Raw genomic sequence first — 18,840 nt, 5'->3', positions numbered from 1 at the left:
GATAGAACTTGGAACTACTTTATTGTGTCAAGTTTCAAAGAGCTAGCACAATCCGTGTTTGATTTAGAGTTCCAACTACATGTATCCAAATAGGAGAAAACCGAGTGAAACCTAAAAATTAAAACTGTTACTGCCAACGAACGGTTTAACCTAGAAGAACGAAATTTGGTGAGCCAAGTGGCATTGGGGTACTGATAATTACCTGTAATTGTCATCAAGATTGGGTGAAAAAAATGTGTGCTGAGATTTCAGGAAACTCGAAGTTTTTTTTAAGCTTGGTAACCCCTTTCCATGAAAGTGATTTGCGCCAGTCTCTGCTTAGGGCTACATCAATAGGGAACAAACCATAGAGATAGAACTTGGAACTACTTTATTGTGTCAAGTTTCAAAGAGCTAGCACAAACCGGGTTGATTTAGAGTTCCAACTACATGTATCCATATAGGAGAAAACCGAGTGAAACCCAAAAATTAAAACTGTTACTGCCAACGAACGGTTTAACCTAGAAGAACGAAATTCGGTGAGCCAAGTGGGATTGGGGTACTGATCATTACCTGTAAGTGTCATCAAGATTAGCTGAAAAAATGTGTGCTGAGATTTCAGGAAACTCGTAGTTTTTTGGAAGCTTGGCAACCCCTTTCCATGAAAGTGATTTGTGCCAGTCTTTGCTTAGGGGTACATCAATAGGAAACAAACCATAGAGATAGAACTTGGAACTACTTTATTGTGTCAAGTTTCAAAGATCTAGCACAAACCGTGTTTGATTTAGATTTCCAAGTATGTGTATCCTTATAGGAGAAAACAGAGTGAAGCCTAAAAATTAAAACTGTTACTGCCACCGAACGGTTTAGCCTAGAAGAACGAAATTTGGTGAGCCAAGTGGGATTGGGGTCCTGATCATTACCTGAAAGTGTCATCAAGATTCTGGGAAAAAATGTGTGCTGAAATTTCAGGAAATTCATAGTTTTTTGGAAGCTTTGCAACCTTTTTCCATGAAAGTGATTTGTGCCAGTCTCTGCTTAGGGCTACATCAATTGGGAACAAACAATAGAGATAGAACTTGGAACTACTTTATTGTGTCAAGTTTCAAAGAGCTAGCACAAACCGTGTTTGATTTAGAGTTCCAACTACTTGTATCCAAATAGGAGAAAACCGAGTGAAACCTAAAAATTAAAACTGTTACTGCCAACGAACGGTTTAACCTAGAAGAACGAAATTTTGTGAGCCAAGTGGCATTGGGGTACTGATCATTACCTGAAAGTGTCATCAAGATTGGGTGAATAAATGTGTGCTGAGATTTCAGGAAACTCAAAGTTTTTTGGAAGTTTGGCAACCCCTTTCCATGAAAGTGATTTGCGCCAGTCTTTGCTTAGGGCTACATCAATAGGAAACAAAGCATAGAGACAGAACTTGGAACTACTTTACTGTGTCAAGTTTCAAAGAGCTAGCACAAACCGTGTTTGATTTAGAGTTCCAACTACATGTATCCTTATAGGAGAAAACAGAGTGAAACCTAAAAATTAAAACTGTTACTGCTAACGAACGGTTTAACCTAGAAGAACGAAATTTGGTGAGCCAAGTGGCATTGCCGTACTGATTATTACATGTAAGTGCCATCAAGATTGGGTGAAAAAATGTGTGCTGAGATTTCAGGAAACTCGTAGTTTTTTGGAAGCTTGGCAACACCTTTCCATGAAAGTGATATGCGCCAGTCTCTGCCTAGGGCTACATGAATAGGAAACAAACCATAGAGATAGAACTTGGAAGTACTTTATTGTCTCAAGTTTCAAAGAGCTAGCACAAACCGTGTTTGATTTAGAGTTCCAACTACATGTATCCATATAGGAGAAAACAGAGTGAAACCAAAAAATTAAAACTGTTACTGCCAACGAACGGTTTAACCTAGAAGAACGAAATTTGGTGAGCCAAGTGGCATTGGGGTACTGATCATTATCTGAAAGTGTCATCAAGATTGGGTGAAAAAAATGTGTGCTGAGATTTCAGGAAACTCGTAGTTTTTTGGAAGCTTGGCAACCCCTTTCCATGAAAGTGATTTGCACCAGTCTTTGCTTAGGGCTACATCAATAGGAAACAAACCATAGAGATAGAACTTGGAACTACTTTATTGTGTCAAGTTTGAAAGAGCTAGCACAAACCGTGTTTGATTTAGACTTCCAACTACATGTATCCATATAGGAGAAAACAGAGTGAAACCAAAAAATTAAAACTGTTACTGCCAATGAACGGTTTAACCTAGAAGAACGAAATTTTGTGAGCCAAGTGGGAATGGGGTACTGATCATTACCTGAAAGTGTCAACAAGATTGGGTGAAAAAATGTGTGCTGAGATTTCAGGAAACTCGTAGTTTTTTGGAAGCTTGGCAACCCTTTTCCATGAAAGTGATTTGCGCCGGTCTCTGCTTAGGGATACATCAATAGGAAACACACCATAGAGATAGAACTTGGAACTACTTTATTGTGTCAAGTTTTAAAGAGGTAGCACAAACCGTGTTTGATTTAGAGTTCCAACTACATGTATCCATATAAGAGAAAACAGATTGAAACCTAAAAATTAAAACTGTTACAGCCAATGAACGGTTTAAACTAGAAGAACGAAATTTGGTGAGCCAAGTGGCATTGGGGTACTGATAATTACCTGTAATTGTCATCAAGATTGGGTGAAAAAAATGTGTGCTGAGATTTCAGGAAACTCGAAGTTTTTTTTAAGCTTGGTAACCCCTTTCCATGAAAGTGATTTGCGCCAGTCTCTGCTTAGGGCTACATCAATAGGGAACAAACCATAGAGATAGAACTTGGAACTACTTTATTGTGTCAAGTTTCAAAGAGCTAGCACAAACCGGGTTGATTTGAGTTCCAACTACATGTATCCATATAGGAGAAAACCGAGTGAAACCCAAAAATTAAAACTGTTACTGCCAACGAACGGTTTAACCTAGAAGAACGAAATTCGGTGAGCCAAGTGGGATTGGGGTACTGATCATTACCTGTAAGTGTCATCAAGATTAGCTGAAAAAATGTGTGCTGAGATTTCAGGAAACTCGTAGTTTTTTGGAAGCTTGGCAACCCCTTTCCATGAAAGTGATTTGTGCCAGTCTTTGCTTAGGGGTACATCAATAGGAAACAAACCATAGAGATAGAACTTGGAACTACTTTATTGTGTCAAGTTTCAAAGATCTAGCACAAACCGTGTTTGATTTAGATTTCCAAGTATGTGTATCCTTATAGGAGAAAACAGAGTGAAGCCTAAAAATTAAAACTGTTACTGCCACCGAACGGTTTAGCCTAGAAGAACGAAATTTGGTGAGCCAAGTGGGATTGGGGTCCTGATCATTACCTGAAAGTGTCATCAAATTGGGTGAAAAAAAATGTGTGCTGAGATTTCAAGAAACTCGTAGTTTTTTTGAAGCTTGGCAACCCCTTTTCATGAAAGTGATTTGCGCCAGTCTCTCCTTAGGGCTACATCAATAGGACACAAACCATAGAGATAGAACTTGGAACTACTTTATTGTGTCAAGTTTCAAAGAGCTAGCAAAAACCGTGTTTGATTTAGAGTTCCAACTACATGTATCCATATAGGAGAAAACAGACTGAAGCCTAAAAATTAAAACTGTTACTGCCAACGAACGGTTTAACCTAGAAGAACGAAATTTGGTGACCCAAGAGGGATTGGGGTCCTGATCATTACCTGAAAGTGTCATCAGGTTTCTGGGAAAAAATGTGTGCTGAGATTTCAGGAAACTCGTAGTTATTTTGGAAGCTTGGCAACCCCTTTTCATGAAAGTGATTTGCGCCAGTCTCTCCTTAGGGCTACATCAATAGGACACAAACCATAGAGACAGAACTTGGAACTACTTTATTGTGTCAAGTTTCAAAGAGCTAGCAAAAACCGTGTTTAATTTAGAGTTTTAACTACATGTATGCATATAGGAGAAAACAGAGTGAAACCTAAAAATTTAAACTGTTACTGCCAACGAACGGTTGAATCTAGAAGAACGAAATTTGGTGAGCCAAGTGGGATTGGGGTACTGATCATTACCTGAAAGTGTCATCAAGATTGGGTGAAAAAATGTGTGCTGAGATTTCAGGAAACTCGTAGTTTTTTTGAAGCTTGGCAAACCCTTTTCATGAAAGTTATTTGCGCCAATCTCTCTTTAGGGCTACATCAATAGGAAACAAACCATAGAGATAGAACTTGGAACTACTTTATTGTGTCAAGTTTCAAAGATCTAGCACAAACCGTGTTTGATTTAGATTTCCAAGTATGTGTATCCTTATAGGAGAAAACAGAGTGAAGCCTAAAAATTAAAACTGTTACTGCTACCGAACGGTTTTGCATAGAAGAACGAAATTTGGTGAGCCAAGTGGGATTGGGGTACTGATCATTACCTGAAAGTGTCATCAAGATTCTGGGAAAAACTGTGTGCTGAGATTGCAGGAAACTCGTAGTTTTTTGGAAGCTTGGCAACCCCTTTCCATTAAAGTGATTTGCGCCAGTCTCTGCTTAGGTCTACATCAATAGGAAACAAACCATAGAGATAGAACTTGGAACTAATTTATTGTGTCAAGTTTCAAAGAGCTAGCACAAACCATGTTTGATTTAGAGTTCCAACTACATGTATCCTTATAGGAGAAAACAGAGTGAAACCTAAAAATTTAAACTGTTACTGCTAACGAACGGTTTAACCTAGAAGAACGAAATTTGGTGAGCCAAGTGGCATTGCCGTACTGAACATTACCTGTAAGTGCCATCAAGATTGGGTGAAAAAATGTGTGCTGAGTTTTCAGGAAACTCGTAGTTTTTTGGAAGCTTGGCAACACCTTTCCATGAAAGTCATAAGCGCCAGTCTCTGCCTAGGGCAACATGAATAGGAAACAAACCATAGAGATAGAACTTGGCACTACTTTATTGTGTCAAGTTTCAAAGAGCTAGCACAAACCGTGTTTGATTTAGAGTTCCAACTACATGTATCCATATAGGAGAAAACAGAGTGAAACCAAAAAATTTAAACTGTTACTGCCAATGAACGGTTTAACCTAGAAGAACGAAATTTTGTGAGCCAAGTGGGATTGGGGTACTGATCATTACCTGAAAGTGTCATCAAGATTGGGTGAAAAAATATGTGCTGAGATTTCAGGAAACTCGCAGTTTTTTTGGAAGCTTGGCAAACCCTTTTCATGAAAGTGATTTGCGGCAGTCTCTCTTTAGGGCTACATCAATAGGAAACAAACCATAGAGATAGAACTTGGAACTACTTTATTGTGTCAAGTTTCAAAGATCTAGCACAAACCGTGTTTGATTTAGATTTCCAAGTATGTGTATCCTTATAGGAGAAAACAGAGTGAAGCCTAAAAATTAAAACTGTTACTGCCACCGAACGGTTTTGCATAGAAGAACGAAATATGGTGAGCCAAGTGGGATTGGGGTACTGATCATTACCTGAAAGTGTCATCAAGATTCTGGGAAAAATTGTGTGCTGAGATTGCAGGAAACTCGTAGTTTTTTGGAAGCTTGGCAACCCCTTTCCATTAAAGTGATTTGTGCCAGTCTCTGCTTAGGTCTACATCAATAGGAAACAAACAATAGAGATAGAACTTGGAACTAATTTATTGTGTCAAGTTTCAAAGAGCTAGCACAAACCATGTTTGATTTAGAGTTCCAACTACATGTATCCTTATAGGAGAAAACAGAGTGAAACCTAAACATTTAAACTGTTACTGCTAACGAACGGTTTAACCTAGAAGAACGAAATTTGGTGAGCCAAGTGGCATTGCCGTACTGAACATTACCTGTAAGTGCCATCAAGATTGGGTGAAAAAATGTGTGCTGAGTTTTCAGGAAACTCGTAGTTTTTTGGAAGCTTGGCAACACCTTTCCATGAAAGTCATAAGCGCCAGTCTCTGCCTAGGGCAACATGAATAGGAAACAAACCATAGAGATAGAACTTGGAACTACTTTATTGTGTCAAGTTTCAAAGAGCTAGCACAAACCGTGTTTGATTTAGAGTTCCAACTACATGTATCCATATAGGAGAAAACAGAGTGAAACCAAAAAATTTAAACTGTTACTGCCAATGAACGGTTTAACCTAGAAGAACGAAATTTTGTGAGCCAAGTGGGATTGGGGTACTGATCATTACCTGAAAGTGTCATCAAGATTGGGTGAAAAAATATGTGCTGAGATTTCAGGAAACTCGCAGTTTTTTTGGAAGCTTGGCAAACCCTTTTCATGAAAGTGATTTGCGGCAGTCTCTCTTTAGGGCTACATCAATAGGAAACAAACCATAGAGATAGAACTTGGAACTACTTTATTGTGTCAAGTTTCAAAGATCTAGCACAAACCGTGTTTGATTTAGATTTCCAAGTATGTATATCCTTATAGGATAAAACAGAGTGAAGCCTAAAAATTTAAACTGTTACTGCCAACGAACGGTTTAGCCTAGAAGAACGAAATTTGGTGAGCCAAGTGGGACTGGGGTACTGATCATTACCTGAAAGTGTCATCAAGATTGGGTGAAAAAATTGTGTGCTGAGATTTCAGGAAACTCGTAGTTTTTTGGAAGCTTGGCAACCCCTTTCCATGAAAGTGATTTGCGCCAGTCTCTGCTTAGGGCTACCTCAATAGGAAACAAACCATAGAGATAGACTTGGAACTAATTTATTGTGTCAAGTTTCAAAGAGCTAGCACAAACCGTGTTTGATTTAGAGTTCCAACTACATGTATCCTTATAGGAGAAAACCGAGTGAAACCTAAAAATTAAAACTGTTACTGCCAACGAACGGTTTAACCTAGAAGAACGAAATTAGGTGAGCCAAGTGGGATTGGGGTCCTGATCATTACCTGAAAGTGTCATCAATATTGGGTGAAAAAATGTGTGCTGAGATTTCAGGAAACTCGTAGTTTTTTGGAAGCTTGGCAACCCCTTTCCATGAAAGTGATTTGCGCCGGTCTCTGCTTAGGGATACATCAATAGGAAACACACCATAGAGATAGAACTTGGAACTACTTTATTGTGTCAAGTTTCAAAGAGCTAGCACAAACCGTGTTTGATTTAGAGTTCCAACTACATGTATCCATATAGGAGAAAACCGAGTGAAACCTAAAAATTAAAACTGTTACTGCCAACGAACGGTTTAACCTAGAAGAACGAAATTTTGTGAGCCAAGTGGCATTGGGGTACTGATCATTACCTGAAAGTGTCATCAAGATTGGGTGAAAAAATGTGTGCTGAGATTTCAGGAAACTCGAAGTTTTTTGGAAGTTTGGCAACCCCTTTCCATGAAAGTGATTTGCGCCAGTCTTTGCTTAGGGCTACATCAATAGGAAACAAAGCATAGAGATAGAACTTGGAACTACTTTACTGTGTCAAGTTTCAAAGAGCTAGCACAAACCGTGTTTGATTTAGAGTTCCAACTACATGTATCCTTATAGGAGAAAACAGAGTGAAACCTAAAAATTAAAACTGTTACTGCTAACGAACGGTTTAACCTAGAAGAACGAAATTTGGTGAGCCAAGTGGCATTGCCGTACTGATTATTACCTGTAAGTGCCATCAAGATTGGGTGAAAAAATGTGTGCTGCGATTTCAGGAAACTCGTAGTTTTTTGGAAGCTTGGCAACACCTTTCCATGAAAGTGATATGCACCAGTCTCTGCCTAGGGCTACATGAATAGGAAACAAACCATAGAGATAGAACTTGGAAGTACTTTATTGTCTCAAGTTTCAAAGAGCTAGCACAAACTGTGTTTGATTTAGAGTTCCAACTACATGTATCCATATAGGAGAAAACAGAGTGAAACCAAAAAATTAAAACTGTTACTGCCAACGAACGGTTTAACCTAGAAGAATGAAATTTGGTGAGCCAAGTGGCATTGGGGTACTGATCATTACCTGAAAGTGTCATCAAGATTGGGTGAAAAAAATGTGTGCTGAGATTTCAGGAAACTCGTAGTTTTTTGGAAGCTTGGCAACCCCTTTCCATGAAAGTGATTTGCACCAGTCTTTGCTTAGGGCTACATCAATAGGAAACAAACCATAGAGATAGAACTTGGAACTACTTTATTGTGTCAAGTTTGAAAGAGCTAGCACAAACCGTGTTTGATTTAGACTTCCAACTACATGTATCCATATAGGAGAAAACAGAGTGAAACCAAAAAATTAAAACTGTTACTGCCAATGAACGGTTTAACCTAGAAGAACGAAATTTTGTGAGCCAAGTGGGAATGGGGTACTGATCATTACCTGAAAGTGTCAACAAGATTGGGTGAAAAAATGTGTGCTGAGATTTCAGGAAACTCGTAGTTTTTTGGAAGCTTGGCAACCCTTTTCCATGAAAGTGATTTGCGCCGGTCACTGCTTTGGGATACATCAATAGGAAACACACCATAGAGATAGAACTTGGAACTACTTTATTGTGTCAAGTTTTAAAGAGCTAGCACAAACCGTGTTTGATTTAGAGTTCCAACTACATGTATCCATATAAGAGAAAACAGAGTGAAACCTAAAAATTAAAACTGTTACAGCCAACGAACGGTTTAACCTAGAAGAACGAAATTTGGTGAGCCAAGTGGCATTGGGGTACTGATAATTACCTGTAATTGTCATCAAGATTGGGTGAAAAAAATGTGTGCTGAGATTTCAGGAAACTCGACGTTTTTTTTAAGCTTGGTAACCCCTTTCCATGAAAGTGATTTGCGCCAGTCTCTGCTTAGGGCTACATCAATAGGGAACAAACCATAGAGATAGAACTTGGAACTACTTTATTGTGTCAAGTTTTAAAGAGCTAGCACAAACCGTGTTTGATTTAGAGTTCCAACTACATGTATCCATATAAGAGAAAACAGAGTGAAACCAAAAAATTAAAACTGTTACTGCCAACGAACGGTTTAACCTAGAAGAACGAAATTCAGTGAGCCAAGTGGGATTGGGGTACTGATCATTACCTGAAAGTGTCATCAAGATTGGGTGAAAAAATGTGTGCTGAGATTTCAGGAAACTCGTAGTTTTTTTGGAAGCTTGGCAAACCCTTTTCATGAAAGTGATTTCCGCCAGTCTCTCTTTAGGGCTACATCAATAGGAAACAAACCATAGAGATAGAACTTGGAACTACTTTATTGTGTCAAGTTTCAAAGATCTAGCACAAACCGTGTTTGATTTAGATTTCCAAGTATGTGTATCCTTATAGGAGAAAACAGAGTGAAGCCTAAAAATTAAAACTGTTACTGCCACCGAACGGTTTAGCCTAGAAGAACGAAATTTGGTGAGCCAAGTGGGATTGGGGTCCTGATCATTACCTGAAAGTGTCATCAAGATTCTGGGAAAAACTGTGTGCTGAGATTTCAGGAAACTCATAGTTTTTTGGAAGCTTTGCAACCTTTTTCCATGAAAGTGATTTGTGCCAGTCTCTGCTTAGGGCTACATCAATTGGGAACAAACAATAGAGATAGAACTTGGAACTACTTTATTGTGTCAAGTTTCAAAGAGCTAGCACAAACCGTGTTTGATTTAGAGTTCCAACTACATGTATCCATATAGGAGAAAACAGACTGAAGCCTAAAAATTAAAACTGTTACTGCCAACGAACGGTTTAACCTAGAAGAACGAAATTTGGTGACCCAAGAGGGATTGGGGTCCTGATCATTACCTGAAAGTGTCATCAAGTTTCTGGGAAAAAATGTGTGCTGAGATTTCAGGAAACTCGTAGTTATTTTGGAAGCTTGGCAACCCCTTTTCATGAAAGTGATTTGCGCCAGTCTCTCCTTAGGGCTACATCAATAGGACACAAACCATAGAGACAGAACTTGGAACTACTTTATTGTGTCAAGTTTCAAAGAGCTAGCACAAACCGTGTTTGATTTAGAATTCCAACTACATGTGTCCATATAGGAGAAAACAGAGTGAAAACTAAAAATTAAAACTGCTACTGCCAAGGAACGGTTTAACCTAGAAGAACGAAATTCGGTGAGCCAAGTGGGATTGGGGTACTGATCATTAACTGTAAGTGTCATCAAGTTTAGGTGAAAAAATGTGTGCTTAGATTTCAGGAAACTCGTAGGTTTTGGAAGCTTGGCAACCCCTTTCAATTAAAGTGATTTACGCCGGTCTCTGCTTAGGGCTACATCAAGAGGAAACAAGCCATAGAGATACAAATTAGAACTACTTTATTGTGTCAAGTTTCAAAGAGCTAGCACAAACCGTGTTTGATTTAGACTTCCAACTACATGTATCCATATAGGAGAAAACAGAGTGAAACCTAAAAATTAAAACTGTTACTGCCAACGAACGGTTTAACCTAGAAGAACGAAATTTTGTGAGCCAAGTGGCATTGGGGTACTGATAATTACCTTAAAGTGTCATCAAGATTGGGTGAAAAAATGTGTGCTGAGATTTCAGGAAACTCGTAGTTTTTTTGGAAGCTTGGCAACCCCTTTTCATGAAAGTGATTTGTGCCAGTCTCTCCTTAGGGCTACATCAATAGGAAACAAACCTTAGAGATAGAACTAGGAACTACTTTATTGTGTCAAGTTTCAAAGATCTAGCACAAACCGTGTTTGATTTAGATTTCCAAGTATATGTATCCTTATAGGAGAAAACAGAGTGAAACCTAAAAATTAAAACTGTCCTGCCAACGAACGGTTTAACCAAGAAGAATGAAATTAGGTGAGCCAAGTGGGATTGGGGTACTGATCATTACTTGAAAGTGTCATCAAGATAGGGTGAAAAAATATGTGCTGAGATTTCAGGAAACTCGAAGTTTTTTGGAAGTTTGGCAACCCCTTTCCATGAAAGTGATTTGCGCCAGTCTTTGATTAGGGCTACATCAATAGGAAACGAACCATAGAGATAGAACTTGGAACTATTTTATTGTGTCAAATTTCAAAGAGCTAGCACAAACCGTGTTTGATTTAGAGTTCCAACTACATGTATGCATATAGGAGAAAAGAGAGTGAAACCTAAAAATTAAAACTGTTACTGCCAACGAACGGTTTAATCAAGAAGAACGAAATTTGGTGAGCCAAGTGGGATTGGGGTACTTATCATTACCTCTAAGTGCCATCAAGATTGGGTAAAAAAATATGTGCTGAGATTTCAGGAAATTTGTAGTTATTTTGGAAGCTTGGCAACCCCTTTTCATGAAAGTGATTTGCGCCAGTTTCTCCTTAGGGCTACATCAATAGGACACAAACCATAGAGATAGAACTTGGAACTACTTTATTGTGTAAAGTTTCAAAGAGCTAGCAAAAACCGTGTTTGATTTAGAGTTCCAACTACATGTATCCATATAGGAGAAAACAGACTGAAGCCTAAAAATTAAAACTGTTACTGCCAACGAACGGTTTAACCTAGAAGAACGAAATTTGGTGACCCAAGAGGGATTGGGGTCCTGATCATTACCTGAAAGTGTCATCAAGTTTCTGGGAAAAAATGTGTGCTGAGATTTCAGGAAACTCGTAGTTATTTTGGAAGCTTGGCAACCACTTTTCATGAAAGTGATTTGCGCCAGTCTCTCCTTAGGGCTACATCAATAGGACACAAACCATAGAGACAGAACATGGAACTACTTTATTGTGTCAAGTTTCAAAGAGCTAGCAAAAACCGTGTTTGATTTAGAGTTTTAACTACATGTATGCATATAGGAGAAAACAGAGTGAAACCTAAAAATTTAAACTGTTACTGCCAACGAACGGTTGAATCTAGAAGAACGAAATTTGGTGAGCCAAGTGGGATTGGGGTACTGATCATTACCTGAAAGTGTCATCAAGATTGGGTGAAAAAATGTGTGCTGAGATTTCAGGAAACTCGTAGTTTTTTTGAAGCTTGGCAAACCCTTTTCATGAAAGTGATTTGCGCCAGTCTCTCTTTAGGGCTACATCAATAGGAAACAAACCATAGAGATAGAACTTGGAACTACTTTATTGTGTCAAGTTTCAAAGATCTAGCACAAACCGTGTTTGATTTAGATTTCCAAGTATGTGTATCCTTATAGGAGAAAACAGAGTGAAGCCTAAAAATTAAAACTGTTACTGCTACCGAACGGTTTTGCATAGAAGAACGAAATTTGGTGAGCCAAGTGGGATTGGGGTACTGATCATTACCTGAAAGTGTCATCAAGATTCTGGGAAAAACTGTGTGCTGAGATTGCAGGAAACTCGTAGTTTTTTGGAAGCTTGGCAACCCCTTTCCATTAAAGTGATTTGCGCCAGTCTCTGCTTAGGTCTACATCAATAGGAAACAAACCATAGAGATAGAACTTGGAACTAATTTATTGTGTCAAGTTTCAAAGAGCTAGCACAAACCATGTTTGATTTAGAGTTCCAACTACATGTATCCTTATAGGAGAAAATAGAGTGAAACCTAAAAATTTAAACTGTTACTGCTAACGAATGGTTTAACCTAGAAGAACGAATTTTGGTGAGCCAAGTGGCATTGCCGTACTGAACATTACCTGTAAGTGCCATCAAGATTGGGTGAAAAAATGTGTGCTGAGTTTTCAGGAAACTCGTAGTTTTTTGGAAGCTTGGCAACACCTTTCCATGAAAGTCATAAGCGCCAGTCTCTGCCTAGGGCAACATGAATAGGAAACAAACCATAGAGATAGAACTTGGAACTACTTTATTGTGTCAAGTTTCAAAGAGCTAGCACAAACCGTGTTTGATTTAGAGTTCCAACTACATGTATCCATATAGGAGAAAACAGAGTGAAACCAAAAAATTTAAACTGTTACTGCCAATGAACGGTTTAACCTAGAAGAACGAAATTTTGTGAGCCAAGTGGGATTGGGGTACTGATCATTACCTGAAAGTGTCATCAAGATTGGGTGAAAAAATATGTGCTGAGATTTCAGGAAACTCGCAGTTTTTTTGGAAGCTTGGCAAACCCTTTTCATGAAAGTGATTTGCGGCAGTCTCTCTTTAGGGCTACATCAATAGGAAACAAACCATAGAGATAGAACTTGGAACTACTTTATTGTGTCAAGTTTCAAAGATCTAGCACAAACCGTGTTTGATTTAGATTTCCAAGTATGTGTATCCTTATAGGAGAAAACAGAGTGAAGCCTAAAAATTAAAACTGTTACTGCCACCGAACGGTTTTGCATAGAAGAACGAAATATAGTGAGCCAAGTGGGATTGGGGTACTGATCATTACCTGAAAGTGTCATCAAGATTCTGGGAAAAATTGTGTGCTGAGATTGCAGGAAACTCGTAGTTTTTTGGAAGCTTGGCAACCCCTTTCCATTAAAGTGATTTGCGCCAGTCTCTGCTTAGGTCTACATCAATAGGAAACAAACAATAGAGATAGAACTTGGAACTAATTTATTGTGTCAAGTTTCAAAGAGCTAGCACAAGCCATGTTTGATTTAGAGTTCCAACTACATGTATCCTTATAGGAGAAAACAGAGTGAAACCTAAACATTTAAACTGTTACTGCTAACGAACGGTTTAACCTAGAAGAACGAAATTTGGTGAGCCAAGTGGCATTGCCGTACTGAACATTACCTGTAAGTGCCATCAAGATTGGGTGAAAAAATGTGTGCTGAGTTTTCAGGAAACTCGACGTTTTTTTTAAGCTTGGTAACCCCTTTCCATGAAAGTGATTTGCGCCAGTCTCTGCTTAGGGCTACATCAATAGGGAACAAACCATAGAGATAGAACTTGGAACTACTTTATTGTGTCAAGTTTTAAAGAGCTAGCACAAACCGTGTTTGATTTAGAGTTCCAACTACATGTATCCATATAAGAGAAAACAGAGTGAAACCAAAAAATTAAAACTGTTACTGCCAACGAACGGTTTAACCTAGAAGAACGAAATTCAGTGAGCCAAGTGGGATTGGGGTACTGATCATTACCTGAAAGTGTCATCAAGATTGGGTGAAAAAATGTGTGCTGAGATTTCAGGAAACTCGTAGTTTTTTTGGAAGCTTGGCAAACCCTTTTCATGAAAGTGATTTCCGCCAGTCTCTCTTTAGGGCTACATCAATAGGAAACAAACCATAGAGATAGAACTTGGAACTACTTTATTGTGTCAAGTTTCAAAGATCTAGCACAAACCGTGTTTGATTTAGATTTCCAAGTATGTGTATCCTTATAGGAGAAAACAGAGTGAAGCCTAAAAATTAAAACTGTTACTGCCACCGAACGGTTTAGCCTAGAAGAACGAAATTTGGTGAGCCAAGTGGGATTGGGGTCCTGATCATTACCTGAAAGTGTCATCAAGATTCTGGGAAAAAATGTGTGCTGAGATTTCAGGAAACTCATAGTTTTTTGGAAGCTTTGCAACCTTTTTCCATGAAAGTGATTTGCGCCAGTCTCTGCTTAGGGCTACATCAATTGGGAACAAACAATAGAGATAGAACTTGGAACTACTTTATTGTGTCAAGTTTCAAAGAGCTAGCACAAACCGTGTTTGATTTAGAGTTCCAACTACATGTATCCATATAGGAGAAAACAGACTGAAGCCTAAAAATTAAAACTGTTACTGCCAACGAACGGTTTAACCTAGAAGAACGAAATTTGGTGACCCAAGAGGGATTGGGGTCCTGATCATTACCTGAAAGTGTCATCAAGTTTCTGGGAAAAAATGTGTGCTGAGATTTCAGGAAACTCGTAGTTATTTTGGAAGCTTGGCAACCCCTTTTCATGAAAGTGATTTGCGCCAGTCTCTCCTTAGGGCTACATCAATAGGACACAAACCATAGAGACAGAACTTGGAAATACTTTATTGTGTCAAGTTTCAAAGAGCTAGCACAAACCGTGTTTGATTTAGAATTCCAACTACATGTGTCCATATAGGAGAAAACAGAGTGAAAACTAAAAATTAAAACTGCTACTGCCAAGGAACGGTTTAACCTAGAAGAACGAAATTCGGTGAGCCAAGTGGGATTGGGGTACTGATCATTAACTGTAAGTGTCATCAAGTTTAGGTGAAAAAATGTGTGCTTAGATTTCAGGAAACTCGTAGGTTTTGGAAGCTTGGCAACCCCTTTCAATTAAAGTGATTTACGCCGGTCTCTGCTTAGGGCTACATCAAGAGGAAACAAGCCATAGAGATACAAATTAGAACTACTTTATTGTGTCAAGTTTCAAAGAGCTAGCACAAACCGTGTTTGATTTAGACTTCCAACTACATGTATCCATATAGGAGAAAACAGAGTGAAACCTAAAAATTAAAACTGTTACTGCCAACGAACGGTTTAACCTAGAAGAACGAAATTTTGTGAGCCAAGTGGCATTGGGGTACTGATAATTACCTTAAAGTGTCATCAAGATTGGGTGAAAAAATGTGTGCTGAGATTTCAGGAAACTCGTAGTTTTTTTGGAAGCTTGGCAACCCCTTTTCATGAAAGTGATTTGTGCCAGTCTCTCCTTAGGGCTACATCAATAGGAAACAAACTTTAGAGATAGAACTAGGAACTACTTTATTGTGTCAAGTTTCAAAGATCTAGCACAAACCGTGTTTGATTTAGATTTCCAAGTATATGTATCCTTATAGGAGAAAACAGAGTGAAACCTAAAAATTAAAACTGTCCTGCCAACGAACGGTTTAACCAAGAAGAATGAAATTAGGTGAGCCAAGTGGGATTGGGGTACTGATCATTACCTGAAAGTGTCATCAAGATAGGGTGAAAAAATATGTGCTGAGATTTCAGGAAACTCGAAGTTTTTTGGAAGTTTGGCAACCCCTTTCCATGAAAGTGATTTGCGCCAGTCTTTGATTAGGGCTACATCAATAGGAAACGAACCATAGAGATAGAACTTGGAACTACTTTATTGTGTCAAGTTTCAAAGAGCTAGCACAAACCGTGTTTGATTTAGAGTTCCAACTACATGTATGCATATAGGAGAAAAGAGAGTGAAACCTAAAAATTAAAACTGTTACTGCCAACGAACGGTTTAATCTAGAAGAACGAAATTTGGTGAGCCAAGTGGGATTGGGGTACTTATCATTACCTCTAAGTGCCATCAAGATTGGGTAAAAAAATATGTGCTGAGATTTCAGGAAATTTGTATTTATTTTGGAAGCTTGGCAACCCCTTTTCATGAAAGTGATTTGCGCCAGTCTCTCCTTAGGGCTACATCAATAGGACACAAACCATAGAGATAGAACTTGGAACTACTTTATTGTGTAAAGTTTCAAAGAGCTAGCAAAAACCGTGTTTGATTTAGAGTTCCAACTACATGTATCCATATAGGAGAAAACAGACTGAAGCCTAAAAATTAAAACTGTTACTGCCAACGAACGGTTTAACCTAGAAGAACGAAATTTGGTGACCCAAGAGGGATTGGGGTCCTGATCATTACCTGAAAGTGTCATCAAGTTTCTGGGAAAAAATGTGTGCTGAGATTTCAGGAAACTCGTAGTTATTTTGGAAGCTTGGCAACCACTTTTCATGAAAGTGATTTGCGCCAGTCTCTCCTTAGGGCTACATAAATAGGACACAAACCATAGAGACAGAACTTGGAACTACTTTATTGTGTCAAGTTTCAAAGAGCTAGCAAAAACCGTGTTTGATTTAGAGTTTTAACTACATGTATGCATATAGGAGAAAACAGAGTGAAACCTAAAAATTTAAACTGTTACTGCCAACGAACGGTTGAATCTAGAAGAACGAAATTTGGTGAGCCAAGTGGGATTGGGGTACTGATCATTACCTGAAAGTGTCATCAAGATTGGGTGAAAAAATGTGTGCTGAGATTTCAGGAAACTCGTAGTTTTTTTGAAGCTTGGCAAACCCTTTTCATGAAAGTGATTTGCGCCAGTCTCTCTTTAGGGCTACATCAATAGGAAACAAACCATAGAGATAGAACTTGGAACTACTTTATTGTGTCAAGTTTCAAAGATCTAGCACAAACCGTGTTTGATTTAGATTTCCAAGTATGTGTATCCTTATAGGAGAAAACAGAGTGAAGCCTAAAAATTAAAACTGTTACTGCTACCGAACTGTTTTGCATAGAAGAACGAAATTTGGTGAGCCAAGTGGGATTGGGGTACTGATCATTACCTGAAAGTGTCATCAAGATTCTGGGAAAAACTGTGTGCTGAGATTGCAGGAAACTCGTAGTTTTTTGGAAGCTTGGCAACCCCTTTCCATTAAAGTGATTTGCGCCAGTCTCTGCTTAGGTCTACATCAATAGGAAACAAACCATAGAGATAGAACTTGGAACTAATTTATTGTGTCAAGTTTCAAAGAGCTAGCACAAACCATGTTTGATTTAGAGTTCCAACTACATGTATCCTTATAGGAGAAAATAGAGTGAAACCTAAAAATTTAAACTGTTACTGCTAACGAACGGTTTAACCTAGAAGAACGAAATTTGGTGAGCCAAGTGGCATTGCCGTACTGAACATTACCTGTAAGTGCCATCAAGATTGGGTGAAAAAATGTGTGCTGAGTTTTCAGGAAACTCGTAGTTTTTTGGAAGCTTGGCAACACCTTTCCATGAAAGTCATAAGCGCCAGTCTCTGCCTAGGGCAACATGAATAGGAAACAAACCATAGAGATAGAACTTGGAACTACTTTATTGTGTCAAGTTTCAAAGAGCTAGCACAAACCGTGTTTGATTTAGAGTTCCAACTACATGTATCCATATAGGAGAAAACAGAGTGAAACCAAAAAATTTAAACTGTTACTGCCAATGAACGGTTTAACCTAGAAGAACGAAATTTTGTGAGCCAAGTGGGATTGGGGTACTGATCATTACCTGAAAGTGTCATCAAGATTGGGTGAAAAAATATGTGCTGAGATTTCAGGAAACTCGCAGTTTTTTTGGAAGCTTGGCAAACCCTTTTCATGAAAGTGATTTGCGGCAGTCTCTCTTTAGGGCTACATCAATAGGAAACAAACCATAGAGATAGAACTTGGAACTACTTTATTGTGTCAAGTTTCAAAGATCTAGCACAAACCGTGTTTGATTTAGATTTCCAAGTATGTGTATCCTTATAGGAGAAAACAGAGTGAAGCCTAAAAATTAAAACTGTTACTGCCACCGAACGGTTTTGCATAGAAGAACGAAATATAGTGAGCCAAGTGGGATTGGGGTACTGATCATTACCTGAAAGTGTCATCAAGATTCTGGGAAAAATTGTGTGCTGAGATTGCAGGAAACTCGTAGTTTTTTGGAAGCTTGGCAACCCCTTTCCATTAAAGTGATTTGCGCCAGTCTCTGCTTAGGTCTACATCAATAGGAAACAAACAATAGAGATAGAACTTGGAACTAATTTATTGTGTCAAGTTTCAAAGAGCTAGCACAAGCCATGTTTGATTTAGAGTTCCAACTACATGTATCCTTATAGGAGAAAACAGAGTGAAACCTAAACATTTAAACTGTTACTGCTAACGAACGGTTTAACCTAGAAGAACGAAATTTGGTGAGCCAAGTGGCATTGCCGTACTGAACATTACCTGTAAGTGCCATCAAGATTGGGTGAAAAAATGTGTGCTGAGTTTTCAGGAAACTCGACGTTTTTTTTAAGCTTGGTAACCCCTTTCCATGAAAGTGATTTGCGCCAGTCTCTGCTTAGGGCTACATCAATAGGGAACAAACCATAGAGATAGAACTTGGAACTACTTTATTGTGTCAAGTTTTAAAGAGCTAGCACAAACCGTGTTTGATTTAGAGTTCCAACTACATGTATCCATATAAGAGAAAACAGAGTGAAACCAAAAAATTAAAACTGTTACTGCCAACGAACGGTTTAACCTAGAAGAACGAAATTCAGTGAGCCAAGTGGGATTGGGGTACTGATCATTACCTGAAAGTGTCATCAAGATTGGGTGAAAAAATGTGTGCTGAGATTTCAGGAAACTCGTAGTTTTTTTGGAAGCT

This window comes from Spermophilus citellus (genome assembly GCF_964194105.1).
Source record: "Spermophilus citellus genome assembly, chromosome: 14".
NCBI classification, from domain to species: Eukaryota; Metazoa; Chordata; class Mammalia; order Rodentia; family Sciuridae; genus Spermophilus; species Spermophilus citellus.
The sequence above is the reverse complement of the archived record's forward strand: the minus strand, read 5'-3'. Positions refer to the sequence as shown.